This window comes from Felis catus, chromosome C1 (assembly GCF_018350175.1).
Source record: "Felis catus isolate Fca126 chromosome C1, F.catus_Fca126_mat1.0, whole genome shotgun sequence".
Lineage (NCBI taxonomy): Eukaryota > Metazoa > Chordata > Mammalia > Carnivora > Felidae > Felis > Felis catus.
In genome coordinates this window covers 14,685,824-14,702,511 of record NC_058375.1, presented here as the reverse complement: position 1 = coordinate 14,702,511, position 16,688 = coordinate 14,685,824, and positions in this window count along the sequence as shown.

Sequence of the window (16,688 nt, the reverse complement as noted above, 5' to 3'; positions counted from 1 at the left end):
CAGAAGGACAAAATCTCCTCGGGTCCTGGAGGTGCTAGCGGGAGAATTCTTTTTTTTTTTTTTATTTTTTTTCAACGTTTTTTATTTATTTTTGGGACAGAGAGAGACAGAGCATGAACGGGGGAGGGGCAGAGAGAGAGAGGGAGACACAGAATCGGAAACAGGCTCCAGGCTCTGAGCCATCAGCCCAGAGCCCGACGCGGGGCTCGAACTCCCGGACCGCGAGATCGTGACCTGGCTGAAGTCGGACGCTTAACCGACTGCGCCACCCAGGTGCCCCTAGAATTCTTAAATTAGAAACTGGTAGCGAGGGACAGCCGTTGGATATTAATGTTTAGCACTTAGATAACATTTCGTGGGAGGCTTTGAGAATGCTTCATAGCACCTGAGCTCATTTTCATACCATCCCTGTGTGGCAGGGTAGCAGGGGTTGTAATGATTTTGTGGACTGACAAAAAAAAAAAGAAAGAAAAAGAGAAGGATACAGATATTTCTATGCTGTGGAATCTGACTCTGCATGAGGACACATTGCCCCTGCTCCTCACTCACAGGTGCATCGATGGTCAGGATGGGCAGGAACCCCGGAAACAGTGTGTCGTCCACTGCCTTGAAAAGAGGAGACAGAGATGTAACAGTGAGCATGCCTAGTGTTTGAAAAGCTAATTCCCATGCCCTCTTGCTCAGTCAGCATGGAGAATGCTTTCACATATAATGTTATTCCTGCTGAAGCCCTTTAAAAGAGAAGGGAGTGATGCTGAATTATTATGGATTGGATTGGGTTGGATATAGAAGGAAGGCTCTTGGAAGCCAGAGAAAGTGGCCCCAACTCCTGCTTGCTGAATTCCTGCCAGGTCCTTCCTGAGGCAGCCAGGTGACCTGAACTCCTCTTCTGCAGCCCCCCAGTCTCCCAGCTTTCCATCCAGGCTTTCCAGGCCGGATTTCCATGTGTCTCTAGCACACTGGCCTTTCTATGATAACCTTCAACTTTAGGAGTCAGGGTATAAAAGAGTTTGAAGCTTCTCTCCCTTCCAGTTCTCTGATATAGTTTTTAAAGATAATGTGGTTCAAACTCGGAGGGGCAAATAAAAGCATTCCCCAACAGCTACCATCTCTGATGTTTTAATCAGGGCTCGACCGAAGATGGGCTTTTTTTCCATGGCCCCCAAAAGAGTTTGCAGGGCTTTCAGAAAAGGCCAATGTTAGTGTGATAATGCTACTTTCCGAGTTCCATGGATACCTAGTTTTGAAAGGAGGTTCCCCTTGTGGCTAGTTGACCCTCAGTGTCTTCAGCGCACAAAAAGGTTGTAACAGTAGCTATTTTAGTCAGGATAGGGTACGCTATGCTTCAGTAACAAGTAAACCCGGAGCTATAAGTGGCTTGAACAAGCAGACATTGATTTTTTTGTGCTCTGATGTGTATCTTCTGGGCCTCCTTCCATCTAGTGTTACCTCCATCTCAACAAGTGGCCTCCAGGGTCACTGTGTCGGAGAGGAGAGAGCTAAAGGTCATGGACTGGCTCTTAAATGTTGTGTCCAGAAATGACACACGTCACTTCCAACTCAACCTAGCCGTGTGGCTTTGCTCAACTACCAGGGGATTGGGCGTTTAGGACACACGGGTGACCGAGTGAGGGCTGAATGTCTCCACTGCCTGACTGACTTCACCGGAGCCTCTCCAGTGGACCAGGCCCTGTTGGAAACAAATGCTTACGTGTGCATCCCATTCGGTCCTCGATCTTATGAAGTAAGTGCTAATATCTCCATTATACAGATGAAAAAATGAGCCATGGAGAGGTTAGGCAGGTTGCCAGGTGTCCCAGCTGGTAAGTGATGGAACCAGGATTTAAAGCCAGATAGTCTGACTCCAGGGCCTGAGTTTGGAACCTCAGCACTGATCATCTCCCTAACAATACCTCTCTCCTCAAGGGATTTCTGTAAAATTATAGGGAATGTCAATAAAACACCTGCCATGCTGTATCTGACATGTAATAGTTAATCACAGATGGCAGCTACGTCTGTCATTGTTGTTGGCTACCTCCAATCATTTCTGAGTCAAGGCAGGGTATAAATAGATGGCTGTGGATAGAACTTTATTAAAAGGTATCTCTTTCTTTCTGGCATCTGGGGTTGCACAGGAATGCTTTAATATAACCTTGCAGAGAAGTATCAAGTAATTGCCACTGTATGGACGTATTTTGGCAAGCCGTGCCCATTCTTACCCCGCAAGGGCATGAAAGCAAAGTTTCCATTTTAATTCCTGGCCTGCCATGTCTCATTACTGGTATCTGCAAGGTTGCTCAGAACAAAATTTAAGGACACAACAGTAGTTCCTTTTGGATTTGTTTTAATTAAGCATCAGTGCTGGTCTCGACTGGTTCTGTGGGTAGTTACAGCAAAAATGCTGTGTGGTAAAGTGATTGCTGAGTCCCTTTGGGTAGCCAGAAACATATTTGGTGCTGAAGTGACTCCCTGCCTCATTCCTGCCATGGGTTCACTGATAGCACTCCTGCCCTTTATTGGGGAGCCCCAGCAGCCAGAGACAGCCCGGCGTGTGGGTGAGCAGGCAGCAATACCCTGAGAATAGGGACTGTTTGGAATTCTCTAGATTTGCGTAGACCAGTAAAGGATATCATTGAGATTGCAGAAGTGCTGGGGCAATGAATGGTGTGCATAAACCCCCGTGGCTACAGTGGTTGGTGGCATTCCTCCCTTCCAGGTGGGAGGTGGAAGGCAGACTCTGGACACTTGAGAAATATTTCTAATTCTCTACTTCTGGGCATTGGGAGATGGCTCCTTTTTATTTCCTGCCTTCTTTCTTCTGGCCAGTTTCTGCATAGATGGCAGCCCACCATCTCTGACAGAGGAAGGTGCCCTCCTAGGAATCACTCACCCTGGAGTTTAAACCCTATGCACAGCAATGGGCCAGGGGGGAAAGGTAAGGAGACATTGCCCCAGCGCAGGCCACACACAGACAGGTAGACAATAAACTAAGTGAGACAGAACTTCAAAAGTGCTCAACAGAGACACGGGGCGGGGAGGGGGGTGGAGTGCAGGGGAGGGCACAATGAACTAAAAATTAGGCTAAGGATCGCTGAATCATGTGTGTGGGGGCCTCATTGTCCTCTTAGACTAATCAGAACCCATAGATATTACCATTTCTAAGAACTAAATAGGTCGTGTTAGGTAATGTAATCATCACCAGTATCATTTGAGCTTCAACTGATGCTTCATTCTGAAGGATCTTTGGATCAGGTATTGACAATTTTGGCATTGGAAACCATGTGAGCCAGATATTGGGTAAATATTGGCAGGTCTCTAGAAAGAAGCATTCTGCAAAATAGCATGTATTCTATGATTACAACCATACAAAAATAGCTATGTATGTGGCCAGCATCCAGGCGGGAATATGCACTATTTTATAGTGGTAAGATTATGACTTAATTTTTTTTTATGAAATATCTTTCCGATATAATATTGCCTTCAACCTCAAGAGGAACAATTATTCTGTTATATCTCACATATTACATTTTTAAAAATCAACGGGAAAAGCATTAATGGTGAGGCTCAGAAAGAGAATCTTTAAAAATAACTCAAGAATACTCACCTTGATGGAAATTCTGACCTTTGGGCAGAGAACTTGGAAAGGGGTTTTGTGAAACAGAAACATACTCTTAGGGAAATCCGGGAAGCGTTTTAGAAATCAGTAGGTCCTGGTGCGCCTGGGTGGCTCAGTCGGTGGGGCATCCGACTTTGGCTCAGGTCATGATCTCACAGCTCATGAGTTCAAGCCCCGTGTCGGGCTCTGCACTGACAGCTCAGAGCCTGGAGCCTGCTTCGGATTCTGTGTCTCGCTCTCTCTCTGCCCCTAACCCACTCGCATTCTGTCTCTGTCTCTCTCAAAAATAAATAAACATTAAAAAAAATTAAAAAATAAAAGAAATCAGTAGGTCCTGGTCATCAGGGATTTGTCACTGATATTTTTTAAACATCAGAACAAAACTAAGAGTACTCTTAAGTTCAAGAAAGAAAATTTTGCCCATAATTACACAAATGCCATAAACGAAACTGTCTCTCTATTTGTTCCTTATAATATAATATTTGTTCACATACATACACAAAATTTGACACAGCTTTTAGATACACTTTACACAAGTTTTTTTCTCCCCCTACAAAAGGATAAAATTATTTTTATCCAACACTCTATGGTTTCAGATTTTCCAGAAAGGATTTACTGGCTACGTTTTAAAACATGGTTATCCTGGAACATTTGTTGAATTAAGCTATTGACCTTCTCTTAAAAAAAAAAAATCAAATTATAGTTGAAAGGAAAGAATGTCAGTCTTATCTTTGATTTGAACAGATGTGAGGGAAGGTGCTGGTCACAGGTGACCTGGGCTCCCACAGCTCGCAGACCCTAGGGCAGGGACCATGCAGCAGAGGGTATTTGCCCTAGGGTTTTTTAAAATGCTCCAGAGCCTTTTAAAAAAATGTTTATTTATTTTTGAGAGAGAGAGAGAGAGAGAGTGCATGTAGGGGAGGGGCAGAGAGAGTGTGTGTGCATGCATGTAGGGGAGGGGGAGAGAGAGAGAGCATGCAGGGGAGGGGCAGAGACAGAGAGGGAGACACAGAATCCAAAGCAGATTCCAGGCTCTGAGCTGCCAGCACAGAGCCCAACGTGGGGCTCAAACTCATGAGCTGTGAGACCGTGACCTGAGCCAAAGTCAGACGCCTAACCAACTGAGCCACGCAGGCATCTTCAGAGCCTTTGGGCTGTGAGGCTGACCTTCTAGAAAGCTGAGCCTCAAATGGAGCTCCAGCGCAGAGCCTGCACCAGAATCCTCTGGGACCTTGTCCTGGCAAAAACAGGGTACACACGTGGCAACCCCACGCGATGCTGTGGAGTTCAGAGTCCAGGACCTGCCTTGCCTGCCCAACCTTCACCAGAGCTTTATGCCTTTAAAACCAAACAACTTTTTGGAATATAAGCTCCAGTCCAGTTCCCGCTCTGCCCTGATTCAACCTGAAAAGTCCAATTGCACCGTCTCTGCCTGGTCCCGGAAGAGTTGCTACCACCCTTGCCTTTGCTGGGCTGGCCAAGGTGGGGGGGGGGGGGGGGGGCGGAACCTGCTGAGCCAGTAATACTAATACCCGCGGGACTACTCCAGGTCCTGCCGGCCGCAGTCGAAGGCACAGTGCCATCTAGTGGCAAAAAGGAAAAAGCCCCCTCTGTTGCCTTTCCTTTTTTTTTTTTTTTTTTTAATTAGTGGAGCATCGTTGAAATAGTCCAAAGAATCAGCTGTCCTCATTTGATACCAAAGAAGCTGGAGAACCAGAGAAGGAAATAGATTTCCCAAATGTCACACAGCCAGCTAGAGGCAGCTTTGACATTACAGAACCCCATCAGTTGAGCCTTGGTTCAGCACTGTTGGCGCAATATATCCCACAATAAAGAAACCAGAAGGTGATAGAGCTTCCAGCTTCTGTTGAATGCCGTTTCAGATCTCTACTGACGTGGAGGCGAACGCAGGCAGGGGAACTCCATTATTTACTGTCCTATAGAATGCCTTGGCCAGACTCTCTCAGTGACGAGCGCAAGGCGAGAGCAAATTCGGCTGTCCGTCTTACCGCCCCCCTCCCCAAATCTGCCCTGAAACTCTGCACAGGATAAGGCCACGTTCACGACACTGTGTCAGGGAGCAGGAGACGCCACTGGTTACCTGCACCCTGAGGAGAAGAGAAAGAGGTGTGGGCTGCCGGCCCCAGCCGCTCCCGTGCTCTTTCCCTGTCTCCTCTTTGGAGAGCCAAGGTAAAGGTTGTGCCTCTGATCTCAAGCCTACTTCCTTCTCCCACCTTTTGGAAATTCCCCGCGAGTCTAAGTTCCCGGTCCCCAGGGGCACAGGCTACCCGGATCCCAGCAAGAGGGGTGGGGTGGGGGAGGCGCTCGGCACCCTCGTTTCGTGCGTTCTGGGGACCGCCTGACCTTGATGAGAGCAGATTGCCGGGAGGAACCAAGCACCATGTGGGTTTCTCAGCCCATCTACAGCTAAAAGGCATATACACGGTGTAGACTGTTACCCGCGATTGTGGAAAAGGCACGCTGCATTATTCAGTGTCAGTTTGAGGGATGGAGGGAAAGGTGAATGCCAATGCCTAACTTCATTCCCTCAAAATAAAATCCTAAATGTTGACTCGAAACATATGGCTATGCTTTGGGATAATTCTCAGATTAGTTTCTCATGGGTTTCCTAAAACAGCAAAAGGATTTCTTGAGTGCACTCTCTTCCTTCTGAGTCCGGGCCTTCCCTTGACTCCGGGACCGGCACTCTGGCCAGAAGGTCGAGCCCACCGTGCCCCAGAGCGAAGCGTGCTGGCGGAGTCCTAAGCTGTGAGCATGAGTACGAAGTTGTGTGCTGTTAACCTTGACACATACTCCTTTCATTTAATATTTTCAAAGCTGATTAGAGCAGGGGAACTTTTAATGCCACTTGCTTTTCTAACCCAGGGAATCTGGATGGGGGACTTTGGTGGATTGGAATGTCCTGAACTGGTCAGGATCTGACAAAACCTTCAGAGCCCAGAGACTGATTTATCCCCAGGCCAAACATTCAGAGGTCTCTGGGTGACAGAACACCTATGGATGCCGAGCGCTGAAGGCCTGCTGTCTGGAAGCCCCCTGCCCCCCAGAAAGCCCTCCCCACAGTGAGGTCCTGCTTCCACCTGCTTCTAGAACCTCTCCGCCATCACTGTCCTGCCCCCTAAAGTTAATTCTCCTCCAAAGCACTTGGCTAAAACCGGCCTTTGCCGCAGTGCCCAGGAGACTGTAGAAGCATAGATGGCCTTGCTTTTCAGCCCAACACGTCCCTGGAAAAGAGGCTAGAAAGAGGACCTTCACGACGCAGGTTGTATTTTCCCACAGGAAGCGTTATAATTGGGGTGCGCTGTGCACCGGAGACCGGGCACCGAATGAATCCCAGTGACACCCGGCGGCATGTCATAAAAGGCAAACCACTGTAATCATCTGTCAGAAGAAAGGCTCGGGCCCTTGTCTCTTGATTCTGGCAGGGCCTCGGCTCATTACTCAGTGTTCCCGAACTGAACTGCCCCTCCCCGGCTGCACATGCTGGAGCCCCTTTCTTTCCTCTCCTGGCCTTGATCTTGAGGCTGTGAGCCCGCTAGTTGTTCCGCACGGGCCAGCTCCTCTTTCTTCACTGAATCCCTTTAACTAAAAGGCCTTTGAACAATTCACAATTTCCTATGCCCTCCTTTCCCTCCAGGCCCCACATCGACAATAGTGCGCGCTGTGACAGGGCTGTGACAGGCAGTGCTCCAGACGGTCATAACAGTGTCCCTCCTCCGGTTGTTGAATCTGGACTGTAATTAGCATGTAAAGAAAGTTCCCATTTAATGCACTTGTAGGTCAGAGCCCTAAAACGGCCTGATACATCCCAAATCCACGATGCCCCAAGGCATACCTTAGCCTTAAGGTAAATAGGGCATTCATTTATTCCAAAGATATGATGGGTTTCTTTCTAGATGCCAGGCATTTTCCAAGGCACTCTGGATATAGCTGTGAATACAACAGATAAAAACCCACATGGAGCCCTAGAGGGAGAAGTGGTATCTGTCTAAGGAGTAGAAAGACCGTTGGCTGGGGAGTCCAGGAGTCTGAGCCAGTCCACGTGCGTCCACTAACCAGCCAGGCCTCTCCTCCCTCTCTGATCTAGTCTCCTCACCTGGAGAATGGCGACAGTGGGCTTGGTCCCAGGTAAGGACACGTACCTGAGACCATCTGAAGGCAGTTTGCTTTGCGACCCTCCTTATACTATACACCTTTTGGCTTCCCAGTCAAGAGCATAGAGAGCTCCCCTGCCTCTCCGTAAGTGAGGCATTCACACCAGCTTCCCTCTCTGCCCTCACAGGTCTTGTCTGCTTTGATTGGTCTTAAGAAAGCAGAGAGCCTCTCCACCAAGTTAACCTGCCTGCCTTCCCCTCTTATCGCCCCCTGCATTCTCTCTGCCCCCATTGCCATGTGGGCCCAAACGTCTTTCAAGAACGGTCGCACGAGCCCCTCTTCGAAGATGGTTTTTGTGGGTGGGATGCCTCTTTGGGGTCACTGTGATGCCTTTGGGGGCATCTGTTCCCCTAAGCATGCTCAAGGAAGCCAGTGAAGAGATCACAGGGAGGGATTCAGTACAGTTGGTGCAACAGAACCACTGGAAACCAATTAACAGGCTGAAAGCCAGAGAAAGGATGGGGGCCAAAGAACAGGCGCCCCGTGGTTAACAATTACCAATGTGAGAAGGGACGGCCATGTAGGTCAGCTCTCAGCCAGGAAATAGTTTTACAAGTGCAAAATGTGAATCCCTTCTGGAAGCAGAATCTAGGTAAAGGTTTTCTTTCTATATTTGGGCTGATGACCACCTGGTTGCCTTGAAATTCCCCCTTGGTCTCTGAGACAGCTGGTCTTGCCTTCTACTTCCTCTCCAAAAGAAAATGGCTCAGGGGCCTTCTAAACCTTGACCTTCTAGTTGATGATCATGAGAGAGGGCTAGATTTTGCTTTATAAACTAGGTCTGGACAGGGTGCCCATATTGTACTCCCATATTTTACCAACACTGGATGTTTTCTGGCACAAGTGTGGTGGATCCTTTTGAGTTTGTTTTGGAGAGCATATCTTTTAGCATCTATGGTGCTGTAAAGATTTACCAGTTGGAGAACCCTAAAATTAACACCAACACCCAAGGTTTGAGGACTATTCTGGCAGGGATTTGGTGAAGCAGAAACAGGAGACTCCGGGGTTCAGATCCAGTTGGGTGTAAAATCCAGTCCCATAAGCCCTTTGGTGTCCATATGCAGAGGCTTAGGTGGGTAGGGTCACCGAGACATTTAACCTCCTAACTTGGCGTGGGCATAGGCTTTTTCCGTGTACAAAGTGCTTCTGCATTTACTAGCTCTTTGATTCCTCAGACCCATTCTGGAAAGTGGGCAGGGTAAGTGTTCACATCATCTCTACCGGGTAGAGGAGACGGAGGTTCACAAAGGCTCCGGGCATGCGTTTGCTGAGCTGGTATGTGAGTCAGACCTGGGGTGTGGGGGAGTCTCCCAGTGCTGAGGCCAAGGGTCCTTCTGCCACACTGTAGCGAGTTGGGGTGTCTTCTGAGAGCCCTGGGTCAGGCAAGGCGGTAGTACTTATGACAGCACGTTTCTCCTATCTCTCGTTAACCTCATTCTAGGCAATTCTTCAGGTTTACCAGTAACTCGTGGAGGCTGATCTTGATACACTGGGAGAGGCCTGTGGCCCACGGATAACCGCTTTCCTTCAGAGGCCAGAGCCACCGAACTCTGATGGGCATTTTTCTCGGCAGTTCCTGACTCTGCTTCAAGGCCAGAGGGGAAACGGCATCTCTGAAGTATCCATGGCTTCTCGGGGAAGCCACAGCTGCCATATGTCACCGGCTTCGGAGGCTGTCCTCTCTGGTCCCCACTCTCGCGCAGCTTTGCACTGAGGCTGTTTTCCTCACTGACACCCTTGGCCTCTAGATCACGTGCAGCTATTACCAACCCTCAAGATCCTCTCTTTCTCAGGCACTGCACGGGGCAGCTCTCTGGCTTACGGCCCTCGCGACGGCTGGACTTTCTGTTGGCCTTCTCGTAGAAGAACAAAGAACTGTTCTCCTTCCCCAACTTAGCAACACAAATCTGCCCGTGGAGACACCTGCTCACAGCGAGTCACTGCAGCATTTCTTAAAATGGTACACAAGAAAGGTCGCAAAAGCAGTTGTTCAGAATCCTTCTGCTCCTAGTTAACTTTGCCAGCGGAGTGGTCTTCCTAAGTTAATAACAGTAGAATCCTACATGGACTCATCTCCAACTGGTTGGACTTCCTGTAGCTCACACCTGCCCCCCCCACCCAAATATTGTCTCGTGCGGTAAATGCTTGGCATGAGCCAGTTCACTTCCAAGGCACTCTCTAGGGCCTCCTTAGAGAGGGGGGTAGATGTTAGGGGGCAAGGAATTCACCGATGTCTATTTATTTATTTATTCTAATGTTTATTTATTTTTGAGACAGAGAGAGACAGAGCATGAGTGGGGGAGGGGCAGCAAGAGAGGGAGACACAGAATCCGAAGCAGGCTCCAGGCTCTGAGCTGTCAGCACAGAGCCCGACACGGGGCTCGAACTCACAGACCGCAAGATCATGACCTGAGCCGAAGTCGGACGCTTAACCCACGGAGCTGCCCAGATGCCCTGAGTTTAATGTCTTTTTAAAACTATGGATGAGGAGTGTAACTGATAAGCACATTGTAAAAGCCACAGACCACCTCATTCAACGTTAGAGTCATTTCTCAGGTTGAGTAGAAATGAGAATCCCCAAAGAAAGGCCGCTTTTATTTTTCAGTGTGATAAATACTCAGCAGACATTTTGATAAATAAAGAGCATTTATCAGCAGCCTTCCAAAAAGAAAAACCACCCTGATTTCTGGTGGAACGTGCAGGGGTGAGAGAGGTGGGGAGGAAGAAGAGATTTCTCTACATGATGTTCTCCGTTATCAAAATAGAGCAGCTGGTTTGGGATTTCAGGGTTCAGATGATTCTGCACCGTTCATCCCTTCTCTGCAAGGACCCTTCTGTCATTCTAGCATTTGTTTACCTTTCCAGAACTCCCCCCACCCATCGCCACCCCGCTAGGCTTGTCATGAGGTTGAAAGAGGGACTTCACAGAAAGCTTGTGATTCAGCGGGGTGCCTGGATGGCTCAGGCAGTTAACCAACCGACTTTGGCTCAGCTCATGATCTCATGGTTCATGGGTTCAAGCCTTGCATCGGGCTCTGTGCTGACAGCTCAGAGCCTGGAGCCTGCTTCCGAGTCTGTGTCTCCTTCTCTCTCTGCCCTTCCCCCCTCTCAAAAATAAATAAACATTAAAAAAAGAAAGAAAGCTTGTGCTTCAGCACACCTGGCACACCGCGCCTGTTGAGGGTATCCGTTGCCTGTGTTATTTGCAATATCAGCAGTAGAGGGGATGTGTCTTTCTGTGAACAGGGGAACAGAGGCAGAGGTCTGGGGGGATGGCTGCCCCCATGGCAATGGAAGAAGGCCTCCCTGCACTCAGGCTCATCACAAGGGACAATGGTAGAGAAACCCGGGCTGCAGGTTGGGGGGGTGGAGGGGTTGCCGCTGGCCAAGGTCCAAGTTCTCGTTAGTTCCACTGAGGCCCCCACCTCTTCTCCGTGCAAGCTGGCAATCTGGGCTGTGCTAAGACAGCGATGCTGACCCACCAGCATGATTGTAAATGCAAAAAGCCCCACACTGCCCTTTATAAAGAAACTTAGGAGCTGCCTCGTGGCTTGGAGTGAGGCCATGCTTTATGCTGCCACAGCCTTAGCTCAGGCCTCCCAAGCTGATGTTCCTGCTTCCGGTCTGTCTTCTCCTCGCCACCCTCCATACAACCACCAAGAGGCCTTTCCAGAACCGGCTTCTGGTCTGGGACACGATACACCCCTGTTTTAAAGGACAGGCTCTCCTTTGCCCGGAGTGTGGTCCAGTCCACACTCCTTAGCGTGACCTGCAGGGTCCTTTACAATGACCTCATCAGACACTGTCCCAGAAGACACTCCAGTCACTGTGCAATTCCTTCACAGCAGGGCAGGCCCTTTCCCCCCAACTCCAAACTTCAGCACAGGCCCCTCCCACTGCCTGAGGCTGTTCCCTACCTGCTTCTCCGCCAGAATCATTCAAGACTCGGCTGCAGGGGGCGCGCCTCTGTGTGGCCCTCCCTGACTTTTTCAAGCAGAGGTCCACACTCCTTGGGGAGCAGGAACCTCCTGCCTGGTGAAGGCACATATGTTTTCGGTTATTCACTCAGGAACTACCCCTCCCACTCCGCACGACCAGCATTTCTGCACAGGACTTGGGTGCTGCCGAACGGTGGAGGCTGGCCGTGGAGAACCTTCTTCCAGATCTGACACGTGCTCTCTGTTTCAGCCTCTTTGGGACACATCGTGAACCTTGGCACCAGAAATCATCCTAGCCATGGAAATTGGGGAATTGATGAGGAGATCTTAAATGCCATTCATCATGGCTGCGATCACAAAATGGAGAAATACCCGGAAATGGAAATGGTCTCTGAACTCCAGCAAGGGGTTCCCAGCTGGCAGTAAGACCGCAGAAGGTGTTTCTTCCTACACAGATTAGAGATGGGGGTCCCCTCTCCCCAGAGCCCACCCACGTGTCTGCCACCCCCATGTTGGTCGTCACTGAGCATCAGACACCCGCGTGCTGGAAGGTCACTCTTCCTTTCTGAACCTCCACTTGCCTGGTCATCACATGCCTGCTGTGGAAGAACATCCTGAAGACCGGGGTGGGGGGGCGGGTCTGCCTGTGAACTTCTTAGTAGACACGAAACACAAGTCAGTTCCATCCTCCGTCCACGCCCCCCTTCAGCTGGCAGCTCGCCCCGGGCTGGGCAGCAGCCACAGAAGATAAATTCTCAGCTGTGGCACAGAGAGGGGTCAGGCCAGGGGTGGGGAGGGCAGGAGCGAAATGCTCTCCTTCTCCTCTTAATTTTGCTGCCCAGAGAAAGCATCTGCCCACAGACACTTCGTAGCAAAGGGATCCATGGATGTCAACTCCCACGGTGTTCCAGTAGGATTTGCAGAGGTGGGGCCTTTGCTATACATTTCCGGTCAATGCCCAAGTGTCTGCTTGATTTAGTCACTGGGTGTGGCCTGGCCCGGGACTGGCCCCCGCCAGGTGGTGCCCATGGAGTGACAGAAGGGTCTGCAGGGTGGGACTGAGAGGGGGCACCATGGGAGGGGGACAAGCAGACCCCTAGGGATGGACTGAGAGCCCTGCTCGGGAGTGTACCCTCTGGCTCCCACATGGCATTTCAGCTCAGGCCAGAGACTCTCCACCCGTGTTTCTTGCTGTTGACAAGGGTCACCGGGTGCCACATTCAGTTCTAGGCACTTCATTCTCACCACCCTGGGAGCTCAGGACACTAACTACCCTAACTAAAAACTCTGGGAAACTGAGGCACAGAGGGGTGACCTGGCTGGCAGATGGGAGGCTTCAGATTGAGCCCAGGTGATCTGGCCCCAGGGGACATGTGCTTCAACACAGCTCATTTTGCCCCAGCAGCTTAACTAACTGTACACGGCTCAGATTATCCCTGCTTGTTTGAGGTTAAGTCAGCAGAACTGGCACACAGAAGATATTCCCAGGAAGCTGGGGACTCCACTTCCTCTTAGACAATGCACCTTCCGGTCGCCATTTTCAGGAGGCCAAACCCCAATGGGCCAGGGGTGTGCTCTGGGCGTGGAACATCCATTCACGTATTCAATATGTGTTTAGCAGCCAGACAGTGGGGACCAGAGGCACAGACAGGCAAGGTCCCAGACCTCGTACCGGGGTTGGGGAAACAGCTAACAAACAAATCCATAAATAAGACAAATTCAGGTAATCATAAAAAATAAAGAGTAAAGTCAGGTTAATAGGGTAGAGATTGAACAGTATTGGGTGGGGAGGGAGGGAGGGGAGAGAGAGATGAATAAGCTTGTATAGCAGGCGGATCATTCTCTATGAATTTTGAGCTAAATACTTCCTAATTCTGTGATCTCCTTCAGGCTGAGAAAGTATCCTACGCACACCCGCCCGCCTGCCCATACAGCCACCTCTCCTGTTGTAACATCAGTTTGGCCACAGGCTATGCATTAAATAAGAGAAGACTCGTACCCGGGGGCGCCTGGGTGGCTCAGTCGGTTGAGCGGCTGACTTTGGCTCAGGTCATGATCTCACGGCTCGTGAGTTCGAGCCCCGCGTCGGGCTCTGTGCTGCCTGGAGCCTGGAGCCTGCTTCGGATTCTGTGTCTCCCTCTCTCTCTCTGCGCCTCTCTCTCTCTCTCTCTCTCTCTCTCTCTCTCTCTCAAAAATAAATAAATAAACGTTAAAAAAAATAAGAGAGAGAAAGAGAGAAAACTCGTACCACAAAGATTCTGGGGCTTGGTCAGGCCATCTGTGCGCCTGGCTTGCTCCCCTGGCCCCAGGTGCAAATGGCACAGAAACGCGGTCCCATTGAGGCTGGGTAGCTGGCCATGTCAGAGGGCTCGACGGCAATGATCGGACTTAAACATCAGATCTGAGATTCTTGCAGAAAGGACCTTGTTCATGCTTACAGCTTGGCAGCCGCACTTGCTTTTAGCAAAATCTCCAGTTACAAGTAATAAAGACCCAACCCCTGGTGCGCGGGTGGAGTCAGAGAATTGAAAGGGTGCTGAGAGATTGCCTGGCCTCCGTCTTCAAACAGGGAATGTGTAAACCATCCGGGGCCCAAGGCCCCATTTCTCTTCTTGGATATATTCAAGGACAGGGATCGGGGTGGGGGGGGAAACCCCAAAGTCATCAGGGTTACAGCTCTGTCTCAGGTCGATTCTCTGAGCCCAGGTCACGGTATTTTCATTCAGAAGCGGAGTCCCTGAAAGAGCCCTGAGCAAGGGCCGGTAGAGAATCTGATTACTTAAACGGTGGCCGTCTCAGCCGCAGGCTGGGCCTCTGTTTTTGTGAGAATGTAAAATATTTCGAGAACAGGAGCCTACCTGCCTCCACAGCCCTCCCTGCTAAGAGAATATTATCTTAATGAAGGCAAGGAGACATGCGTTCTGCAATACGAGGACCAAGCCGACCGACTGAACCAATCAATCTCTGTCTACCAGCGCCACATGGAGCACTTGTGACACTGGGCCAAGTTCACTGGGGACGGCCTCGTTGTGGGACCCGTCGCTGTGAGCTGGCCAAGGGGCTTGGGTGACCCAAATGAGTTAGTTTTATGCCTTTGATGCTAAGCAGTGGTTTTGTTTTGAAAGCGGGATCTTTTTCATTTGGGGGAGATTGGCACCTGCCACGTGTGGGGGCCCATTGCTCAGCGCCCAGAGCGGCCGGAGGATGAAGGAGTCACGCCGATGTCCAAAGGCCTTGCGGCTTGGAAAAAGAGGCCAGCTGTGCACTGCTTCTAGGATACTGCTCCTTCCTTGGCTGCCTCTCTCCTCCTCGGCCCTCTGAGCCTTGGCTCCAACGTCTCTTTCCAGAACCTTCCCCCATCCTCAGTCTGCGATCCCTTAACATCTAGTGCATCCGTTAGCTCCACACTCACTCACTGAGCACCTACCGTGTGCCAGGCACTGTTTAGACAGTAGCACTAATCCCGCTATATTATAGTTCTCTGGGTACGATCTGCCTCTCCCCGCTGGACAGGGGCTCCTGGGGCCCAGTGAGCACATGTTCATTCTTGCTCCCCCAGGCCCTGGCCCAAAGCAGCTGCTCAGTAAATGGGGGAACAAACGAAGAGAGAAAGAATAGCAATAGAAGATGGGTAGTTATATTTATACATATTTTTGCAGATGCCAGACATGCTCAGTAAACATGACTTCAGCTGATTCTTGACAACAGCCCCTCGGGAAGCAAGTGTTTCCATTTGTGGGTGGGAAGGCTGAGGCAAAGTACGGCCCACTCAGTAGAACACGGGACTTTGGGTACCAGGTCCTGTGCTCTTTGTCCTCCATGTAGGACTGTTTCTTCTGTGAGAACTGGAGGGGGATAATGAGCTGGGGAAGCTCAGAGCAGAGAGAGAGGACTTCCTTAGAAGCTGGGGCTCACCCTGGAACCAGGCGGGTCCTGACAAGCGGGGCCCGTGAGGAGGAAGCCCCAGCGGAGATTTGAGAGAGGGTCTCAGGTTCAGAGGCCAGTCACTGGTCTGGCCCAGTGAGACAGGGGAAGAGACTCATAGACCACAGGTGTTGGAAGGGACCTTGAACTGACCTAGCCCAGCCCAGCAGTTCTCAGCCCAGCTGACCCTTAACATCCCCTGAGGGAGGCGAGGAAGTGGGGGCGTTCTAAACCCATGGTTCCCAGGCTCCAACCCCAGAGACTTTAATTCCGAAGATCTAAAGTAGATCTTTTTAAAAAGCTTCAGAGGCTTTTGAATGCTGAGGCACCCCTTTTAAAAATCTGTTACTCGGAGGCACCTGGGTGGCTCTATCGGTTAACCGTCCAACTCTTGATCTCAGCTCAGGTCTTGATCTCAAGGTGATGAGTTCAAGTCCCATGTTGGGCTCTGCGTTGGGTGTGGAGCCTATTTAAAAAAGAATTTAAATCTATCATTCAGTGTTTGCCTATTGGACACCGTCTTAGTGTTCAAAGGCAGTTTGAGAGGCATTTCCGGCCACGCGGAGTCACAGGTCTGTTGGTGATGGTCTGCCTTTGCCCAATGCTTTTCTGCCATCTGCACCTGTCCTGTCCCATCTGACACGATCCTCTGCCTGAAAATGAAGGGATGGCCTCCAGGGTCGACTGTGAATGCGTGTGTTCATTTCTTCTCTCATGAACAGGCGTCTGTGGCTCATACCTTGACTTTCTAGACGATGGGACTGAGGAATCTAGACTGGTTGATACCAGACGCCTTGGCTGGCCCGGCCCGGTGGGAATGATCTGAACAGCATAGCACAGCCTGGACAGCGAGGACGCAGTTCAAGAGCATTTCAGAAATTCCCAGGGGTGTCTCCTCAGTGGTCCCCTTTCCAGTATAAATGGCAGTGGAGGCAAACGCTCTCAGTAGAGTGGACAGATTCCCTGCACTCACAGACTGGCCTTTGCCTCGGTCTGCCTCTCACATCTCTCCTGCCTTCTTCTAAAACCCAAAT